The following is an 8,207-nucleotide window of genomic DNA, read 5'->3' on the forward strand; positions in this document are numbered from 1 at the left end:
GGGAAGGGGGGTAGTTAGATGACTGCACCAGACTCCACCAGGCTGCTCCATGCTCCAGCCAGCTCTGTAGATCCTGTGTACACGGCACTCCTAACTCAAAAGGTCAAGGAAAAGGGTCGTTTTAGGCGTCAAAACAGGCCCTTTGTCCTTAAAATGAATAAATAAATCAAAAAAATATGTTTTGTTTCAGGCAGGACACACGTTTCATATGTGAAGCATGCCCGATCTGATGGAATGGGTTTCGTGTCTCTCCGACACTTTGAACCCTTTACGATTGCGAAAAAGACACCGAAACCCGGATTTTTGTCCTTAAAATCAATAAAAAAATCTAAAAAAATCTGTTTGTTTTACGCAGGAAACACTTTTCATATTTGAAGGATGCCTGATCCGATGGAATGGGTTTCGTGTCTCTCCGACACTTTGAACCCTTTATGATTGCGAAAAAGACACGAAATTTGCACGCCACCAACACGATTACACATTCTTTCGGATAAAAGACACTTATTCTGACTTACTTTTTGACGCTGAATCCAACAAACCCGGTCTCGTGTCTCTGCGACACTCCTAACTCGAAAGGTCAAGGAAAAAGCCACTGTGTACACAGGCAATAGTTTTACATAACTTTGTGTACACGGCCAATAGTTTTACATGAACATGTCTAGGCTTTAGTACTGTACTGCCTCGTATAGCCCAACAGAGCCCAGCACAGAACAGCACAGCCCACCAGAGCCCAATACAGCCCCCCAGAGCCCAACAGAGTCCAGCAAACCTAAGTCCAGCCCAGTCCTGCCGAGTAGGAGTATAGACCGGGGAAAGGGGGTAGTTAGATGACTCCACCAGGCCATTACTGTCCAGATCTGGCTTGAATAGGCCAGACCAGGGTAGACAGGACTGCACCAGACTCCACCAGGCTGCTCCAGCCAGCTCTGTAGATCCTTGCACATGCGATTAACCACTGTGTACACGGGCAATAGTTTTAAGTTTTACATGAACCCTCAGAGGGACACTGTGGGCTTATCAAGTGGTCCATGGCCGGTTCTCAAAGTGAGGTCGGGGGGCCCACAGTGTCCCTCTGAGGGGACACGGCACAGACCGTGTACACGAAGGGCAGGAGCAAGTGTTCAAGTCCCATAGAATCTATGGGAAATGTACACAGGCGTGTACAAAGTCACCAGTAGTTTTACATGAACCCTCAGAGGGACACTGTGGGCTTATCAAGTGGTCCATGGTCGGTTCTCAAAGTGAGGTCGGGGACCCTCAGAGGGACACTGTGGGCTTATCAAGTGGTCCATGGTCGGTTCTCAAAGTGAGGTCGGGGGACCCTCAGAGGGACACTGTGGGCTTATCAAGTGGTCCATGGTCAGTTCTCAAAGTGAGGTCGGGGGACCCTCAGAGGGACACTGCGGGCTTATCAAGTGGTCCATGGTCGGTTCTCAAAGTGAGGTCGAGGGACCCTCAGAGGGACACTGGGCTTATCAAGTGGGAGCACAAAGTTGGTGAGGGGGGTACTAGCTATAGTAGGATGATCAGGCTTGTCGAGGCCAAAGGGTGTACTAGAGTCTTAATAGGCACCATTAGGTTGTTCTAGGCCGTTGTCTGCCCTTTAGCTGCTCACACAATTGAGACCAAACACTGTGTACAGGAGCCTTAGTTTGTGTGTACATGACCAATAGTTTTAAATGGATATTTCTAGTCCATCGCACACCGCTGCCTTGTGCACCCTTGGTTGGTTCGTCTTTGTTTGGGAAGGAGGGACTTTGAGGATGTACCTCACTTTGAGAACCGACCATGGACCACTTGATAAGCCCACGGTGTCCCTCTGAGGGTCCCTCGACCTCACTTTGAGAACCGACCATGGACCACTTGATAAGCCCACAGTGTCCCTCTGAGGGTTCATGTAAAACTACTGGTGACTTTGTACACGCCTGTGTACATTTCCCATAGATTCTATGGGACTTGAACACTTGCTCCTGCCCTTCGTGTACACAATCTGTGCCGTGTCCCCTCAGAGGGACATTGTGGGCCCCCCGACCTCACTTTGAGAACCGGCCATGGACCACTTGATAAGCCCACAGTGTCCCTCTGAGGGTTCATGTAAAACTACTGGTGACTTTGTACACGCCTGTGTACATTTCCCATAGATTCTATGGGACTTGAACACTTGCTCCTGCCCTTCGTGTACACGGTCTGTGCCGTGTCCCCTCAGAGGGACACTGTGGGCCCCCGACCTCACTTTGAGAACCGACCATGGACCACTTGATAAGCCCACAGTGTCCCTCTGAGGGTCCCCCGACCTCACTTTGAGGACCGACCATGGACCACTTGATAAGCCCACAGTGTCCCTCTGAGGGTCCCCGACCTCACTTTGAGAACCGACCATGGACCACTTGATAAGCCCACAGTGTCCCTCTGAGGGTTCATGTAAAACTACTGGTGACTTTGTACACGCCTGTGTACATTTCCCATAGATTCTATGGGACTTGAACACTTGCTCCTGCCCTTCGTGTACACGGTCTGTGCCGTGTCCCCTCAGAGGGACACTGTGGGCCCCCCGACCTCACTTTGAGAACAGGCCATGGACCACTTGATAAGCCCACAGTGTCCCTCTGAGGGTTCATGTAAAACTTAAAACTATTGCCCGTGTACACAGTGGTTAATCGCATGTGCAAGGATCTACAGAGCTGGCTGGAGCAGCCTGGTGGAGTCTGGTGCAGTCCTGTCTACCCTGGTCTGGCCTATTCAAGCCAGATCTGGACAGTAATGGCCTGGTGGAGTCATCTAACTACCCCCTTTCCCCGGTCTATACTCCTACTCGGCAGGACTGGGCTGGACTTAGGTTTGCTGGACTCTGTTGGGCTCTGGGGGGCTGTATTGGGCTCTGGTGGGCTGTGCTGTTCTGTGCTGGGCTCTGTTGGGCTATACGAGGCAGTACAGTACTAAAGCCTAGACATGTTCATGTAAAACTATTGGCTGTGTACACAAATTCATGTAAAACTATTGCCCGTATATACAGGGGTTAATTATTATAATTGAATTTAAGGACACAACTGTTCAAGTGTGGAGAGCTACAGAGCTGGCGAGAGCCTAGTGCAGTGTTCCAGACGGATCCAGCCTCATATACTCCCCTTATAAGTCAGTGGTTCAACTATGGGACCCCTAGAGGGGTCTCCATACTCCCCTTATAAGTCAGTGGTTCAACTATGGGACCCCTAGAGGGGTCTCCAAATGATCTTGGGTGGTCCCAAATGTTTAGCTTAATGTGAAACATTGTTTTTCCACTCAACAGTATACAGAGGCTATCTGCACATTTCTAAAGAGACAATTTAAGGACTTTTTAATACTTTTAAAATTATAAATTAAATATTAGGGGCAGAAATTGTGAAAATATCAGATCTACATGCTCACGCCGCCCTGCGTTGTGAGGTGTTGTGAGCATGTAGATCTGCTATTTTCACAAGGCAGTGTTTTACAAAATGTAACGCCTCAACTCTTTGTCCAAACAGTGAGGCATTGTGAGCTTGAAGATTAGCTATTTTCGCCATCTGTTGGAACCAAGTCAAATAAATGCAAGGCCTACAATTCTCTGTCTGTCTGTCTGTCTGTCTGTCTGTCTGTCTGTCTGTCTGTCTGTCTGTCTATCTGGCAATATCCTCAGGGTGTCCAGTCAAAACACCACAAAACTGACATTCAAGGAGTAGTTCACCCCCAAAATGACTTATTTTTTCAATGTATTACTCACGCCATGGAGACTTGAGTTCAATAGAAAAAAAGTCACTTTGGGGGTGAACTACTCCTTTAATGAAATGTTTTTCTTCTCTTCACCCACACCAAATGATCACCACTCTGTTTTGTTACACACGTGTGGTTCTAAAGATGAAAGAAAAATGCAGGGCATTCACAATCCGGCTAATTAAACAACAAACAAATTGGAATTATCAGAAATATTAGTTAGTCGCACGCATACTGTACCAACAAAACACAGTAAGTCCAAATGGAAAACAAATACACTTGCACTGATCTGAAACATTCTCTCCCAGTGAACTTGACTGACCAGGGAACAAAGACAGACTGGTGCCACTCATCAAGCAGAAGCCACTGATTAAAAGAAGGCACTAATTGACCACACCTGGCTTGGTGTGTTGACAGCAAGGCTTATGCAGGCCAACCTACTCTGTCCCTGGCATGTGCGAGGTGCTTGTAGATCTGTGAGGTGCTTGTAGATCTGCTGTATTGGGTTTTTAAACTAGTTTGAAGTGTTGGTGCCGTGCTGTGACAGCTTGAAGCAGGGATGGCTCCCCACAAACCCAATTGTGATGAAAAATATTTATGAAATAAATAAATGAAATATATATATATATATATATATATATGTATATATATATATAGTGTGTGTGTGTGTGTGTGTGTGTGTGTGTGTGTGTGTGTGTGTGTGTGTGTGTGTGTGTGTGTGTGTGTGTGTGTGTGTGTGAAAGACAACTGACTTTTATGTAAACCATACTATATGGACAGTTTGTTCTGCATGTCACTATGCTGGAAAGTGTCCTAATCGGGAGATAAGCCCTGGGGGTCCCTGGAGGGGTGGAGGTTGTGGATTGGCAGGCAAGGAGTGTGTGTGCAAAGTTTGGCATTGAGTAATATGCTGGCTGTGTACACATGTTCACAGCGGCGTCAGTTCAGGAAAGGCTAAGGTATGGCAACATGACTGGTGTCTTGCAAGACACCAATCATGTTGCCATACCTTAGCAACAGGCACGATGAAAAGTACATTTAATTATTTCCCCCCTGTAGCCAAGGTATGGCAGCTGCCATAGCTTGCCATACCCAATTGACGCCCCTGCATGTTCACCTCCAGTAGGTTGGGAAAGTAGCCTGCCACCCTGTGGAAATAGGCTTGAACTGCAAGATAGGACCCTAAAACAAATAAAATGGAATAAAAAAGCATCCGTAAGACGGATGGGCGAACAAGTGGTGTCCATACGTAGATGGGGTCCCAGAGGACATGTAGAGCCCACCCCCTTATTTTTCACGCCCCCAGGGAACACACAGCGGGGTTTGGAAATTTGTCGTGTACACCAGCCCTAGGACCTCGGCTTCGTGGACCGATTTAACGATAGGGGTAATAATTATTAATATTAATAATAATAATTATTATTATTATTAATAATCAGAAATAGCCAATCCACAAGCTCACAAAGTGTTGCATCATTATGAAATAGGATTACATGTCAGTGGTTCTCAGAGTGGGGTTAATATAGCGTCAAAATCAGTTTTACCACTTTAAACCTATATGACTGTTTATGTGTGTGTGATGTGATGACGATGAAAAAAGAGGAGATAAAAAAACAGAACGGAAATAAAAACAAAAAGAGGTCAGACGATATCAGGACATAACTAGAAAAATATTGTTCCTTCTAAACAATTGTGGGCTCGCTTCAAGCCGGAAAACAATGGCTATAAAAGCACAAAACGTCAAGATCGCAGGCAGTGCTCTCTTTGACGTTACTGACGTCAAAGATTGGTCCATTTTGTTCCAAAAATGTGTTGTGCAAAAGTTGACCCGCTGGTGGCGCTATAACAGGCCAATGTGAGAAGGTTGGTATCTGTTCCTTGACCTATTGGGAATGTGCTTGCAAGATTTCACGCACATCCCAGGCTGTGTTCATGATTTGAGGTGTTTTTGGCTTTGGACACTTTATCGTTGCTTGCAGCTATATTTATTATTATTATTTTATAATTTTTTTGTGTGCACTTCATAGGCATGTTAGATAAAGGTCCTTAGATTGCGTGTAGAATGTTTCATGCAAATTGCAAAAAAAATCCTAGAATAAAAACGGGTTTAAGCGTTTTACAAACTGCTCAAAATTATATAGCGCCCCCCTTTGGCCATTTGGGGTAAGATTGGTTTCAGTGATATTTGAACTAACCCTCTACACTATTTTGTCATGAAAATGTGACTTTGCTTGTATGTTTTAGAGGCAGAAGAATAATTTGCATAAAAATGCAATATTGTTTGAATTATTTAAAAAAGCATGTTTCAATGTTAAAGAAATCCGATCTGACAGATCTTTAGATATCGGTCCAAAGTTCACGTAAAAAAAGTTTTGTGCACGTGACGCGAAAATTCCAGAATAAAAGCGGGTTTACGCGTTTTACAAACTGCTCAAAGTGGCGGAAAATCGAAGGGCGGAGCTTACTTAACAACGACACAGATGTCTTCCGCTTGAGTCAAAGCACGCGTGTAACAAGTTGCATGTCTTCAAACGAAACGAGTCATGACTTATGCCCGTTTGAAGTTTGAATTTTCAGACGCTTCGTATAGCGCCCCCCTTTGGCCGATTGGAATAAAATTGGTTTCAGTGATACTTTGACTAACCCTCCACATCTTTGCCAAATGCCATGAACGTGTAACTTTGCATGTATGATTTAGAGGCAGAAGAATAATTTGTATAAAACCGCAATATTGATAGAATTATTAAAAAATTATATTTCACTTTAAAAGAAATCCGCCGAGATTAGTTTGACCGTATTGGTCCAAAGTTCATGTGAAAAAAGTTTTGTGCGCGTATCGAAAAAAACCCAGGAGGAGATAGATTTTTACTGTTTTTCATATAATTCCGAATTGTGGGAGACCTAAAGGTCAGAGGTCAAAAGTTAGAGGGTAAAAGTTGTTCGGCATGAGGAGACGCATAAGTGTATACAGGTTTCATGGCTGTATGTATAACACAGCATGAGCTATACCTGTTCAAAGATCGCACTTTCGAAGGCTTCCTACAGCGCCACCATTTGGCCGATTGCTATAAAAAATAATAGCACACTTCGCCACTGTAAACTGAACACATTGATGTTTTTATTTTCATTTTCTCACTAAGTATGTAGGAGTAGAAAGGAACCGAAGATCCCGTCTACTGATTGCCTGCCTGATAGATAAATAACTAGAAAAATATTGTTCCTTCGAAACAATTGTGGGCTCGCTTCAAGCCAGAAAACAATGGCTATAAAAGTACAAAATGTCAAGATCGCAGGCAGTGCTCTCTTTGACGTTACTGACGTCAAAGATCGGTCCATTTTGTTCCAAAAATGTGTTGTGCAAAAGTTGACCCGCTGGTGGCGCTATAACAGGCCAATGTAAGAAGGGTGGTATCTGCTCCTTGACCTATTGGGAATGTGCTTGCAAGATTTCACGCACATTGCAGGCTGTGTTCATGATTTGAGGTGTTTTTGGCTTTGGCCACTTTATCGCTGCTTGCAGCTATATTCATTATTATTATTTTTTTTGTGTGTGTGCACTTCATAGGCATATTAGATAAAGGTCCTTAGATTGTGTGTAGAATGTTTCATGCAAATTGCAAAAATAAATCCTAACGGGTTTAAGCGTTTCACAAACTGCTCAAGATGATATAGCGCCCCCCTTTGGCCAATTGGGGTAAGATTGGTTTTAGTGATATTTGGACTAACACTCTACATCTTTGCCAAATGCCATGAACATGTTACTTTGCATGTATGATTTAGAGGCAGAAGAATAATTTGCATAAAACTGCAATATTCATTGAATTTATTTTAAAAAGCATGTTTCAATTTTAAAGAAATCCGATCTGACAGATCTTTAGATATCGGTCCAAAGTTCACGTAAAAAAAGTTTTGTGCACGTGGAGCAAAAATTCCAGAATAAAAGCGGGTTTACGCGTTTTACAAACTGCTCAATATGGCGGAAAATCGGGGGGCGGAGCTTACTTAACAACGACACAGATGTCTTCCGCTCGAGTCAAAGCACGCGTGTAACAAGTTGCATGTCTTCAAACGAAACGAGTCATGACTTATGCCCGTTTGAAGTTTGAATTTTCAAACGCTTCGTATAGCGCCCCCCTTTGTCCGATTGGAATAAAATTGGTTTCAGTGATACTTTGACTAACCCTCCACATCTTTGCCAAATGCCATGAACGTGTAACTTTGCATGTATGATTTAGAGGCCGAAGAATAATTTGCATAAAACCGCAACATTGATTGAATTATTAATAAAATATATTTCACTTTAAAAGAAATCCGCCGAGACTAGTTTGACCGTATTGGTCCAAAGTTCATGTGAAAAAAGTTTCATGCGCGTATCGCAAAGATCCCAGGAGGAGATAGATTTTTACTGTTTTTCATATAATTCCAAATTCTGAGGGATCTAAAGGTCAGAGGTCAAAAGTCAGAGCGTAAAAGTTGTT

Source organism: Nannobrachium achirus (assembly GCF_963921795.1).
Source record: "Nannobrachium achirus genome assembly, chromosome: 15".
NCBI classification, from domain to species: domain Eukaryota; kingdom Metazoa; phylum Chordata; class Actinopteri; order Myctophiformes; family Myctophidae; genus Nannobrachium; species Nannobrachium achirus.